The 15,346-nt window shown below is 32.9% G+C and overlaps 1 long non-coding RNA gene across 42 annotated transcripts in view; it reads right to left on the bottom strand.

Moving 5' to 3' along the window:
- LOC127703119 (uncharacterized) overlaps positions 1 to 15,346 on the bottom strand; it is a 365,292-nt gene that overhangs the window by 227,683 nt on the left and 122,263 nt on the right. The gene's annotated exons all lie outside the window — the stretch shown is intronic.

The raw sequence follows: 15,346 nt of genomic DNA, 5'->3' as shown, positions 1-15,346 counted from the left end.
ATTTGTATGACGGTTTGATATAATTAACTTGCACATAGTACATGTATATGTCTGTATCTGTAGAGTTACATATTGGATATCGTATACCAAGCATTTATTTTGGCATGGTTGATGATAATGGATACTGTGGCATAATTATAAAATACACTTTATATGGATCTGTTATATAAATTTTATTGTAAACTATGGTAACATACAATCAATAGATATCTATTTTAATCTAAAAAGCAATGTAAATTAACAACGGGGTACACATTGTCTTCCTATACTTCAGAAAATAAATTTGAACCTTGGTGATAATCACCGTATATATACATGATTTTCTGTACCTCACCATGGTACGCACTTTTAAGACATAAAAGAACTTTTCCTTATTAATATAAATAGACTATTCTTTATTATTGATTTATATTAGCATATTCAATGACTTCCATCCTATGAAAAGTAGTTCATAATGATTGCTTAGTCACATTATTGTGTGTATTGCAAGAACATTAAGTAACATTACATTGCAACATGTCTCATCTTTCGATGACCATACTTTTTCTAGAAACTATAACTCCAAGCAAAATTATTTCCAAGTATAAAGTAATTTATGAATGAATAAACAATTCACCAAAGTTTCGTGCATATTGGTTAAAGTGTTTTTGAATTAATGTCCGACATGTTGACGACAGACGAACGGTCAGCGGTATACCATAATACGTCCTGTAAACAGGCGTATTAAAAAGGAGTTCTTAATTAAGAAAAAAATGTCACCTCGTTGTTTGGTCACGGTCATAATAGTTGTCTCATTAGCATTTTAACCACCTCTCCATATTTACATGTATAAGACAACAGAAGAAAATGATTTAACCCAAAAACAAATAGATATAGGAAGATGTTGTATGAGTGCCAATGAGACAACTCTCCATCCAAGTTACAATTTATAAAAGTAAACCATTATAGGTCAAGGTACGGCCTTCAACACGGAGCATTGCTTAGTCACAGTATAAACTTAGTTGTAAGATCTCAGAAATTCTCTACACAGTATGAGTTTTACTCACTGTTGGAGATTGTACGGTTACAGTAACACCTGTAACTGCTTATACCCATTTCTTATGCACTTTGATTTAATAAACTCACTGAATATCATACCAAATCTCCTTATTTTCATATGCTTTACAATTTACATGTACATGTTATTGTAAATATATATCAGAACAGAATTCATTGCACCACTTTCATTTATGAATCATTTGGCACAATACAAGTTCTAAAATTACACAATATAAAACAACTAAATGTTATTTCAGATGAAAGTTTTGTTTCAGTTCCATTCATAGGATTTGTTAGAATTTTGTATATTTTGCCAAGTCAGATAATCATGATAATAGGCTCTATATGCACCTGTTTATTGGACACTTTTCTATCCCGTATAAGAGTTTTTCAACTATCTGTTTCTCTTTTTGAAAAAAAGTTGGAACATTGACAGCAACATCCATTTTAGCAAACAAATCTTGCACATTAAAACCTTTATCTGCCATCACATTGTCACCTGGATCACATAATTGAACTATTCTACATTGTTCAACTATTTGACAGTCACTGGTACAACCAACATATGCATTAGAGACATAGTTGACTAAACCACCAGGTGTCGAACATACAAGTATTTTCAGTGTTTCTGTTTTTATATGATGAAAAGGTTGCCTGTTGAGCTCTAGGAGCTTTAGGTTTTTTCGCAGGACATTCTGTGCTGTAAATAATAATCCTAGTTGAAGGAAACTTTAATTTGAATTCAGATGGCGAAAAATACCTGACTAAACCGCTAGATGGCCAAGTGTTAGCCTCTAGCCACTGTTTAGACATACATGTACATGTATAAAAAACAATCCATGTATACACAATATTCTTAACACTAGATTCAGATATTGAAAACAATCTAGACAGTTCAAAGTTGGTTGTATAATGCCTCAATTTCATCAGTCATAAAAAACTGATTTTCAACTGACATGCTATCAATTTGAAAATATATGTATCGCAAACAATGTGCTGCTGGACCAAGCGTGGTCAAAACAAATAAAAATTTGGTAAACGACTCTAAACAGGTATAAAAATGCATGGCTGTGTCATCATTTGCGAAATTCTCTGCTGAAAACATAGGCATTGATGGTGTTTGTGTAATTCCATCTGTGAAGCTCAACATTAGCTTGGCAGTTGGTTGTGGACAGTCATAAATCCTTTCTGCAGTATGAATGACTTCTTCAGGAAAACCAACTTCACAATCAAAACTTTCCTCCTACAATGTTCGTCCAGTTTAGTTCTTTTGTTTTTCATGGGAAACTGCCCTGATTTTTCTTTTTGCGGACGATTCAGTCTCTTGCTTGGTCCAGGAAAATAGGCTGGGAATGGCAGTAGACATAAGTCTCTGTAAGCATGTAAGGTGGGTTTGCGCCCTGAAAAAGTTTATAAAATATTAGTTTTTTGAAAATTAAATGAACTTCCATAAGCAATGTTTACTTTGTACTACATTTGTTGTACCTAGCGAAATGTTTACTAGATTTATTCATTACAATGTGGATAAAAGTTTAAAACTATGTTTGCGGTCTGATTCAATGTATGTTACATGTATGTAAATCCAATGGACAAACAATGAGAGACTTATGCAACACACGTACAATGTACCTAAATAACTATAATATAGATGAGAGCATGTCATTGTTTTGTTCCTGTTAACATTGTCATTGATATTTTTCGAGAAAGCTTATGAGGCATAGCTTATGCTAGTCCAAATAATTATGACGTCTTAAAAGGCTATTTTAATTTTTTCTGTGACGCCTTCTTACGGTCGTAGGAAGGCATCACAGAAAAAAATTAAAATAGCCTTTCAAGACGTCATAATTATTTGGACTAAGCTTATGCATTCCTGTCATAACCTGATAACTACATCATACATTAGCATAATTACTGCTAAAATAATTCTCAGTATGATACACCTCTAGTAGGAAATCATTATAATTGTAGCATTAACCAAAAAATCTCAAACAGATCACATTGAATAGTAATCCAAAAAATTAAGACGTCTTGAATTAACCACCCCCTTTTATTCTCAAACGATAATCGCGGTTGTAAACAGACTTTGGTTTATTCGCGTGGCGATCAATATATAACTGTTTATATTTCTAAAAGATGATAAAGTTTTACCATGAATAGTTTCCTGCACGTAGTCGTTTTCAGTCAAATGTACATGTGCCTTGCAAACAACAGCTGATTGAGATGGACTCGTGTTCTCGTCCAATCTGCGTATGGACCATGGCGTTGATCCAACTTTCACTTCTTTTTAAGTCATTTTGAAATGCATATTCTTCTCTTAAATGACATCCAGGTACACAACAACAAGTACTAGGCATCGTTCATATTAAAATTGTAAATTTGCAGAGTGCAGATACCGGAAGTTAATGAACAGGAACGGCTTCCACGGCGCCACCTATCCAGGAACGACGGTCTCACTAATTAGCGACAACAAGAATTTTAGCGACAAGAAGCGTCAACAAGCGACAAGAAGTGACAACAAGAATTATTTTAGCGACAAGAAGCGACAAGAAAACATATTTTTTTTAATTAAAATTAATTATTGCAATAAATATTAAAAGAATATGCAAAAGAAAATAGTTTTAGCGACAAGAAAGTTAAAAATGATAGAAAAAAATGAAACATTATTTACATAATATTTTATCATCTATTATGTATAACAGCCAGTATTACGTTTAATTATTGTATTATGAGATTACTTTTCCTTGTGTTATGGACATGGAGACTTTGAGCTAAGCTCCTCAGTAAGCCATTTTCAATGCACAAAAGCTCTATGGCAGATTAAATCGGAGAAAGAAAAGGCTTTTGCATTGCAAAAATTCTTGACTCATGGGAGAAAGTTAAACGCAATCCCAGAGTCCACCACTTCAATAGATGGTGGGCTGACAATCCCCAAAACAAGTGCATGTGCACGTAAACCTTGCCAACGGAAACGTATTAAAATTGCTAAAACTACAACTTCAAAAAGGGCAAAAATACAGTGAACCTTAGTGGTAAAAATCTACGGCTTATCAAAATGGGACCACCATGTACAAAATGTATAAATATTATGTTAGATAGGAATGTACATATTACTATATAATGACTAAAAATAATTAAAAAAAAAAATTAAAAAAAATTATATGGACCCCAAGGTAGAACCACGTCCTCGTCGTGGGGTCTGGAAACACGCTTAAATAATAAAGATGGCAAAGCGTGGCTGAGAGTTCTACAAATAAAGCATCGAATTGACATAACAAGAGTACACTTAGAGCATAGTATTAAGCAAATGAATCAAAATATTATATTCCATTATGCCCGCTCCATATATATCTCCATTCGTTTATTCATACTTTGACTTTGATGAAAACAGATACATACATTATCTTATACATATTCTTCATATTTAAAAATAAAAAAAAGAAGCTCAATCTCTTTCTTCTTCACAAATGTTTAATTTCTTCATCTACCAATATACTAATATAAACTTCACAATCTCTTTCTTCCTCACAAATGTTTCATTTCTTCGTCTATCTATATAATAAAACCAGAGACATATAATACAAGAGATTCGCAACTCGGCGAAATCCCGTAAAAACACGCGGCCACTAGTTAAACCTCGCGAGATCTCCTTAGGTTATAAAGTCATGAATAAAAGTATTAAAGGTACTCGAAGTAAGGACGAATGTTTAAGCATAACATAAACTGTTTCAGTGTTAAATTTATCATAATTAATTAAATAATTTGAGTTCATATGTAATTATTTATTTTAATGTAATTTTGATTTTAGATTTGTATTATTGAAAAAAAGACATAATTTGATATTAAACCGATAGTAAATAATTAACACTTGATAAATTGTATCAGAGTTCATTTTATTTGATAGTTTCATTATGGGTTTCTATTGAATATACACCTGTTTCGGAGACATAATTTCACAGTGTGACATGTATATTAGGTTTGAATTATTCGATGACCAGGTAAATCACGAACATGTTATAAATAATGAGTTTTAATTGACACCTTGTAAACAAGAAGTTGTTACACCACAGGTGTCCACACACGATTTCCAAAAATACAATTCACAAAATGTAAAATTAATAATGTGGAAAAAAACTTAATTTATTTGTTAATTAGTTATTAATCATGAAAGGCTTTGTTTTTTATTCTTCATATTTATAAATTATTAAGAATTTTATTTATATTTATATTCATCATTAATTGGGTTTGCATTGAGTTTTTTCTGTGGGATTGTCGGTAAATGTTTGATAACTAAGTGTTGTTTGACAGTTTCATCGGTGTCATCCTGGTTTGCCCACTTTTAATTACATGCATATGTAAACATAGGGGGATTTGTTGTTTTAACAATTATAGTTTATTTCTGAATTATAGTCATATTTTTTACCTTTTATTTTACCTGTAAAATTTTAAAAATGATACTACAATCTGCTATTAAATCAAGGAAAAAATGCAAAAATATTTTATATTTTATAAAGTTTTTAGCAGGAAAATGTATTGTATTTAACAAAAACAAGTAAAAAATAGACCAATGTGTGTATAGAAAATGTATATTATTTTTACACTTTATCAGCGAATAGTTTTCATTGTTGGTACATTCTGAAAAAAAAGTAAAAAAGTAAAATAATGAAAGTGAAGATTAGAATAAATGTCATTTAAATTTCTCTTTAATTATTATTCATTTTTTTTTTATTATTTTTAATAAATATACTGTTCTGAAAAGCTTTACATTTGACACACCAACATCAGTTACAACTTCACCAGAAACAGAATTTACTGACTACTAAACAGCAATCATATATTGTATTATATGTCTCTGATAAAACATTTTAATTAGACATATCTGCTCGTATATTTAAAAAAAAAACATTAAATACAAATTTCTTTATATCTAATAAAAAAAAATGTTTTCTTGTCGCTAAATAGCCTTCTTGTCGCTTATTGTCGCTAAAATAATTCTTGTTGTCGCTTCTTGACGCTTGTTGTCGCTTCTTGACGCTTGTTGTCGCTAATTAGTGAGACCCAGGAACGATAATACTTTTTATAACTGATACCGAAATAGCAATAACGTCATACGTTCACTTAAACAGAAATGCGCTTTATAATATGCACCATAATTCATGTTCAGTCGATCTTTAATTGTTATATCAACGACTGAAATTATTTAAAAACACCTAGATTGCAGATTACACTCGAAATTGACCCGACCTCGTTCCACACGGAATTCAAATAATTCTAGTTTGTCAATCGGTTGACTGCTTATAATGCAAAATACAAATATATCAAAAGTTTTGAAAACTAACAAAACACACTGATCGTTTCTTTATTTCCCAATGTAAATGAAATGAAACAAAAAACATTTTATATCACAAGAAGAAGAGGAGAGAATTCAACATTTCCGGATCTTATTTTGGCCAAATGACCCCCCACGTAGATATGTCGGACATCGCGTAAGGAAAGATTAACTCGGCAACCAGAAAGGCATTATAGCACTGCCTTTAAAAAACTGAAATTGATTACTGGTTTATTTAACTACACTTTGGGAATGATTGCATTGCAAGCTTTCTGATTGCTCTTGTTCATCATCCCAATACAAATATGGTCAGAGACAATGAAAAGCAAGTCCAAGAATGTCATATTCCGCAGTCAATCAACTAGAAGAAGTTTAGGAATATGCAAGAAAATGGGTCAAGTGTGAAACAGATTAACCATAACTGCAGACATTTATCTCAATGTATCAAAGCATTTAGAAATGCATATCTTTGATATGCAAAAATCATTGTTTGTCTAGCTTAAGAACTCGGAATTTATAAAGTAAAACTGGAAATCCAGCATACTAGTATACCCCTTTAGATATCTGTTTTTCTCTCCTTTGGTATTAACATCAAAAGGGATTATCAAAATCTCCTGCCTATATACTGGATACCTCAAATTCGCAATACTGTAAGTTCAGAAATTATTGCGTGCATTAATTATTGTGATTTTGTCATTTTAGACCTAAATGCGATTTAATTTTTTATGAATTTGAGAAAAATCCTGTTTAATTCATATAAATTATTTCAAAATGCGAGTTCAAATTATTGCGTTTACAACTCTGTCGCGTTTTTCGCAATATTATAACCTCGCAATAATTTCTGAATTTACAGTAAGCTTTTACCAATAATGATATATATACGAGTCAAGTCAGCAAGATGTTAGACTAAACTTCTTTCTAAAGTTTAAGCTACCATTCTTTCTGCAGTATATGATGGCCTTCTGAAATATTATGATGAGGTATATTCAACAAGTGGTGTCAATCAGATGTGCATTGTTAAAATTCTAAACTAAACAACTTTTCAGTAATAAAATTTTTATTTTTCTACGCTTTATACTACTGTTCCCCATGGTCAAGACTACATCGCATAGTAAACAGAGCTTCTTCTACAAAAATGGGAATCATAGATACACATTTTTTAAGTTGGGTTTGGATAAGTCTTATTTTGCAGAGATTCAAACGGATTCGAGCAAAAAATACACTATAGATGAAATCATCAAATTGATGGCATCTGATGAACAACATATTTATTGAATTTAGTGGGTTGGTATTTCAACAAAAAATCTGTATTCCAATGGGTACTTATTGTGCATCCCTATTAGCCAACTTGTTTTTTTGTACTCGTATGAAGAAAAAAAAACATCTCAAAAACAAAAACAAAGGCATTCTGCAAAGTTATTTAATTTCTCTTTCAGATATATTGATGAATATTACCCTATCACTTAATAACCTATATTTCAAAGACATCTGGTGCAGAAAAATTGGTACCATTATTGTTATTTCAAAGAGTGCTTGCATATCCCAGTGTTGGTGAGATCAGGAATACTACCAAAATAAACAGGTCTGCTTCATATCATGATATTTTCCTCGATATTGACACCAATAATGACTTCAATAGAATCTATGATTATTTAAAATTTCAAATTGTCAACTTCCTATTTCTCAGCAGAAACATGCCCCATGGTGTGGCCTTTACATATCTCAAATAAACTGCTTCGCTGAGCGCAGCTGGATACGCCCGCAGAGGTCTAACCCTGAACAGTTGGGGCAAAAATGGACACAATATTCAAGCTTGATACAGGTCTGAATTTGGATTGTAATTAAATATTTGACATACATCTATTATAGGTTTCTGAATAAATGTAGTCAAAGAACTTGAAGTTGGTTATATGAATTGAATTTATATTCAATTAAAGATTTCTTGCTGTTGTGCAATACACTGTGCTGTTAGTAAATCTGTTGTCAGACTATAAACAAAAAAAAATTCTAAAATTCTAAAGGGAGCTTACATCAATAGTTAACAGTTCACCAAAGTTTCATACGAATTGCTGAAAGCATTTTTGAGTTTTTGTCTGAAAACTGGAAAATCCCCCCTTTTTTAATCAATAAACCCCATAATTCGGAAAATGTAAAATCTAAAATTTAAAAAATTCTAAAGGGAGCTTACATCAATAGATATCAACAATTCATCAAAGTTTCATGAGAACTGCTGAAAGCATTTTTGAGTTATTGTCCGAAAACTGGAAAATCCCCCTTTTTTTTATGAATAAAACCCCATAACTCTGAAACGTAAAATCTAAAATTTATAAAAATCCAAAGGGAGCTCATGTCAATAGATATAAACAATTAAACAAAATTTCTTGCAAGTTGGTGAAAGGATTCTTGAGTTATTGTCCAAAAACTGGAAAATCCCCCTTTTTTTTAATGAATAAAACCCCATAACTCGGAAACATAATATCTAAAATTTATAAAAAACGAAAGGGAGCTCACGTCAATAGATATAAACAATTCACCAAAGTTTTAAGCAAGTTGGTTAAAGCGTTTTTGAGTTAATGTCCGACATGTTGACGACGGACGGACGGACAGATGGACATACAACGGTATACCATAATACGTCCCGTAAACGGGCGTATAATAATGCAACAAAAATGAAAAGAACACGTTAAATAATTTATGCGCCCCTCTCGATCCACCCTCACCAGGAACGCCAAAAGCTAAACATTTGAAAACCAAGAATGTATTATAACCTAAACAGCTGAAGAGCCACACGACCAAAAAGGACCTAGCCAAATCCATCCAAGGTCAACTTTGCCTGAGGGAATTGAAACCTTAGTTTCTCATAATTTCAAAATTTATGAATGGACAATTTTAGAAAGGTTTGTTATTGATTATGTCAGGACCGAAGTACTGACTACTGAGCTGATGATACCCTCGGGGACTGATAGTCCACCAGCAGAGGTATCGACCCAGTCCTGTAAAAAATGAAAATAACATGTTAAATAATTTCACGCACCCAAGCGCCCCTCTAGACCAACCCTCACCAGGAACGCCCAGCCGAACATTTGAAAACCAAGAATGTTTTATAACCTAAACATGTTTTGTGCAATTAACTTAAAGCAGCACATAACAGAGCAAGATGGTGATGGAGTCACACAAAAAATAAACACATAGACTGACTCAATGCTTGTGGTGATGATTCCTCATAACAAAGAACACTTAACTCAACTTTTGTCTAAAACTCTGACTCAATTCAGAGCACCAAATATATAAATAGTAGAACAAGAGGCTCTCAAGAGCCTGAATCGCTCACCTGTATTTCAGAGAAGATTTTTAAATGTTAGCAAACTTGATGAACAAATTGTGTAAAATTGTCTTTAAAGGGCAATAACTCCTTAAGGGGTCAATTGACAATTTTGGTCATATTAACTTTTTTGTAGATCTTACTTTGCTGAACATTATTTCTGCTTACAGTTTATGTATATCTATAAGTATATTCAAAACAATAACAAAAAACTGCAAAATTTTGTTAAAACTACCAATTCGGTGGCAGCAACCCAACAATGGGTTGTTCGATTCGTCTGATAACTACAGGGCCTATAGATCTTGACCAATTAAATTGTTTAACCCCTTGTCACATTTGCTCTAAAAGATTTAGTTTTTGAGATATAAGCCAAAAACTGCATTTGACCCTTATGTTCTACTTTTAGCCATGGCGGCCATGTTTGTCGATGGAAACAAACTTCTGATAAAATTCATAAACAAGATACCCTAAGGAACATTTAGTTAAAGTTTGAAGCTAATTGGCCCAGTAGTTTCAGAGGATAAGATTTTTAAATGTTAGCAAACTTGATGAACAAATTGTGTAAAATTGTCTTTAAAGGGCAATAACTCCTTAAGGGGTCAATTGACAATTATGGTCATATTAACTTTTTTGTAGATCTTACTTTGCTGAACATTATTTCTGCTTACAGTTTATATATATCTGTAATAATATTCAAAATAATAACAAACTAGAGGCTCTAAAGAGCCTGTGTCGCTCACCTTGGTCTATGTGCATATTAAACAAAGGACACAGATGGATTCATGACAAAATTGTGTTTTGGTGATGGTGATGTGTTTGTAGATCTTACTTTAACGAACATTCTTGCTCCTTACTACTATCTCTATCTATAATGAACTTGGCCCGGTAATTACAGTGGAAAATACTTTGTAAAAATTTACAAAAATTTACAAAAATTTAAAAAATTTATGAAAATTGTAAAAAATTGACTATAAAGGGCAATAACTCCTTAAGGGGTCAATTGACAATTTTGGTCATGTTGCCTTATTTGTAGATCTAACTTTGCTGTACATTATTGCTGTTTACAGTTTATCTCTATCTATAATAATATTCAAGATAATAACCAAAAGCTGCAAAATTTTCTTAAAATTACCAATTCAGGGGCAGCAACCCAACAACGTGTTGCCTGATTGGTCTGAAAATTTCAGGGCAGATAGATCTTGACCTAATGAACAATTTTATTCTCATCAGATTTGCTCTAAATGCTTTGATTTCAGAGATATGAGCCAAAAACTGCATTTTACCCTATGTACTATTTTTTAGCCATGTCGGCCATCTTGGTTTGCGGGCGGGGTCATCGGACACATTTTTTAAACTAGATACTCTAATGATGATTGTGGACAAGTTTAGTTAAATTTGTCCTAGTAGTTTCAGAGGAGAAGATTTTTGTAAAAGATTACAAAAATTTACGAAAAATGGTTAAAAATTGACTATAAAGGGCAATAACTCCTTAGGGGTCAACTGACCATTTTGGTCATGTTGACTTATTTGTAGATCTTACTTTGCTGAACATTATTGCTGTTTACAGTTTATCTCTATCTATAATAATATTCAAGATAATAACCAATAAAATGCTCCGCTGGGGCGCAGCTTGATACGACCGCAGAGGTCGAACCCTGAACAGTTGGGGCAAGTATGGACACAACATTCAAGCTTGATACAGCACTGAATTTGGATTGTAATTAAATATTTGACACAGCATAGGTTTCTCACACAGAATGAAAGTGGTCTAAGAACTTAAAATTTTTTAATTTACCTATTCAAACCATATCGTTATTATTTGCTTTTATATATACATCAGAAATAACCAATTTAAAATGGAAAATTTTAAAGAAAAAAACATACATGTGATGGACTGTGAAACTCAGATCAGGAGATTGGAAAATTTTGGTCAGGAGATTAGGACTCAGATCAGGAGGTTTTTAATCGACATAAAGTTTGTCGTAAATGTAACCGTGTGCTGTAAAAATTGTCTTTTAAAGTGTGTTTTCTTCAACTCTCAATCCGAATGTATTATGTATTATGTTTATAGTACCCTTGTACTTATAAAGTTTCTTTATCTTAATATTCTACATGTTCAATCTAAGATTCTTTTTTTTTAGTATGTTCTTTAAATTTTTCAATTCATATCTTTTATTTCATTATTCTATAGGACAAACATTGCAATCAGATCATTTGTTTACCTATCTGCATTTGCAGTTAGATTTTATTTGAATAATCAGAAACTCATTAAAATTTAGAACATGGGTCATAATTATTATATGAATTCAATTTAAGCCTTGAAAGAAAGTACAGAACCCTCAAATAATTTTCAAATTATTATTTTTTGATTTGTCCTAAGACATTTAAAATCATTTAATTACCATCCTTTTATGATTATTTGTTCAATTTATATTTTATTTATATTCTTTTAAAAATTTACATTATTTAAAGGAAAGTAACTTAAAACAGGATAAATCAGGGGAAGTAACCCAATAAATACACAAAGTTTTTATTACACAACGGCAGTTAGCCTGAGGTAAAAATCGTTGATTACCAGTATGTTTGACACCCAAGCTGACAAGTGAAGCCATATAATTATGCATGTTAATTGATTTACAGGTAAAATATAACTTCAGGTGATGTCAGTTACACCAGATGTCTGAGATGATATGTTGGGCAGATTTCATACACAGGATTTTTTTCTCTTCAACGCGAGGTCGGGAGGAGACCCCTGAAAACGGGATTATTGTACTCCCGTCGGGAGGTTTACATGTATGAAAAAAAGAAAAAAAAATCCCCCAAATTTTTTTGAACCCCCTTATGATTCATCACCCCATTGGCCCAAACTCAATCCCAGCTTTCCCTTTGTGGTATGGTACCTTGCAGTACAATTTCAGAGAGATCCATACACTTGAACACAAGTTATTGTCTTGAAACTAGAAAAATGCTTGTTTTTTGGCCCCTTTTTGGCCCCAAATTCCTAAACGTTTAGGGCAATTACCCCCAAACTCAAACCCAGCTTTCCCTTTGTGATATGGAACCTTGCAGTACAATTTCATAAAGATCCATACACTTACAGTTATTGTCCTGAAACTAGAAAAATGCTTGTTTTTTGCCCTTTTATGGCCCCTAATTACTAAAATTTTGAGGGAATTACCCCCAAAAATCAATCCCAGCCTTCCCTTAGAGGTATGGTACCTTGCAGTACAATTTCAGAGAGATCCATACATTTGAACACAAGTTATTGTCTGGAAACTAGAAAAATGCTTATTTTTGGCCCCTTTTTGGCCCCTTATTCCTAAACTTTTTGGGCAATTACCCCCAAACTCAATTCCAGCTTTCCCTTTGTGATATGGAACCTTGTAGTACAATTTCATAAAGATCCATACACTTACACACAAGTTATTGTCATGAAACTAGAAAAATGCTTGTTTTTCGCCCCTTTTTGGCCCCTAATTCCTAAAATATGGAGGCAATTACCCCCAAAATCAATCCCAGCATTCCCTTTGTGATATGGAACCTTGTGATACAATGTCAGAGAGATCCATACACTTACACACAAGTTATTGTCATGAAACTAGAAAAATGCTTGTTTTTTGCCCCTTTTTGGCCCCTTATTCCTAAAATTTGGAGGCAATTACCCCCAAAATCAATCCCAGCATTCCCTTTGTGATATGGAACCTTGTGGTACAATGTCAGAGAGATCCATACACTTACACACAAGTTATGTCTGGAAGTTACAAAAATGCTTATTTTTGGCCCCTTTTTGGCCCCTAATTCCTTAACTGTGGGTACCATAACCCCCAAAATCAATCCCCACCTTCCTTTTGTGGTATTGAACCTTATGGTAAAATTTCATTGAGATTCATTCACTTAAACTAAAGTTAGAGTGCGAAAACTAATGTGTATTCGGACAACGACGCTGGACGACGACGACGCCGGACGACGACGACGACGACGACGACGATGACGCCAACGTCATACCAATATACGACCACAAAAATTTTTTTGCGGTCGTATAAAAACGGCAAAATTTCCTTAAAATTACCAATTCAGGGGCAGCAACCCAACAACGGGTTGTCCGATTCATCTGAAAATTTCAGGGCAGATAGATCTTGACCTGATAAACAATTTTACCCCACGTCAGATTTGCTCTAAATGCTTTGGTTTCAGAGATATATGCCAAAATCTACATTTTACCCCTATGTTCTATTTTTAGCCATGGCGGCCATCTTGGTTGGTTGGCCGAGTCACCGGACACATTTTTTAAACTAGATACCCCAATGATGATTGTGGCCAAGTTTGGTCAAATTTGGCCCAGTAGTTTCAGAGGAGAAGATTTTTGTAAAAGTTTACGGACGAAGGACGACGGACGCAAAGTGATGAGAAAAGCTCACTTGACCTTTCAGGTCAGGTGAGCTAAAAACTGCAAAATTTTGTTAAAACTACCAATTCGGTGGCAGCAACCCAACAATGGGTTGTTCGATTCGTCTGATAACTACAGGGCCTATAGATCTTGACCAATTAAATTATTTAACCCCATGTCACATTTGCTCTAAAAGATTTAGTTTTTGAGATATAAGCCAAAAACTGCATTTGACCCTTATGTTCTATTTTTAGCCATGGCGGCCATGTTTGTCGATGGAAACAAACTTCGGATACAATTTATAAACAAGATACCCTAAGGAACATTTAGTTAAAGTATTAAGGTAATTGGCCCAGTAGTTTCAGAGGAGAAGATTTTTAAATGTTAGCAAACTTGATGAACAAATTGTGTAAAATTGTCTTTAAAGGGCAATAACTCCTTAAGGGGTCAATTAACAATTATGGTCATATTAACTTTTTTGTAGATCTTACTTTGCTGAACATTATTGCTGCTTACAGTTTATATATATCTATAATAATATTCAAAATAATAACAAAAAACTGCAAAATTTTGTTAAAACTACCAATTCGGTGGCAGCAACCCACTAATGGGTTGTTTGATTCATCTGAAAATTTCAGAGCTGATAGATCTTGACCAATTGAACAATTTTACCCCATGTCACATTTGCTCTAAAAGATTTAGTTTTTGAGATATAAGCCAAAAACTGCATTTGACCCTTATGTTCTATTTTTAGCCATGGCGGCCATTTTTGTCGATGGAAACAAACTTCGGATACAATTTATAAACAAGATACCCTAAGGAACATTTAGTTAAAGTTTGAAGGTAATTGGCCCAGTAGTTTCAGAGGAGAAGATTTTTAAATGTTAGCAAACTTGATGAACAAATTGTGTAAAATTGTCTTTAAAGGGCAATAACTCCTTAAGGGGTCAATTGACAATTATGGTCATATTAACTTTTTTGTAGATCTTACTTCGCTGAACATTATTGCTGCTTACAGTTTATATATATCTATAATAATATTCAAAATAATAACAAAAAACTGCAAAATTTTGTTAAAACTACCAATTCGGTGGCAGCAACCCACTAATGGGTTGTTTGATTCATCTGAAAATTTCAGAGCTGATAGATCTTGACCAATTGAACAATTTTATCTACGGTCAGATTTGCTCTAAAAGCTTTAGTTTTTGAGATATAAGCCAAAAACTGCATTTGACCCCTATGTTCTATTTTTAGCCATGGCGGCCATGTTTGT

This window comes from Mytilus californianus, unplaced genomic scaffold, assembly GCF_021869535.1.
Source record: "Mytilus californianus isolate M0D057914Y unplaced genomic scaffold, xbMytCali1.0.p SCAF_5, whole genome shotgun sequence".
Taxonomy (NCBI): domain Eukaryota; kingdom Metazoa; phylum Mollusca; class Bivalvia; order Mytilida; family Mytilidae; genus Mytilus; species Mytilus californianus.
This window is presented reverse-complemented; position numbering and strand designations above follow the sequence as displayed.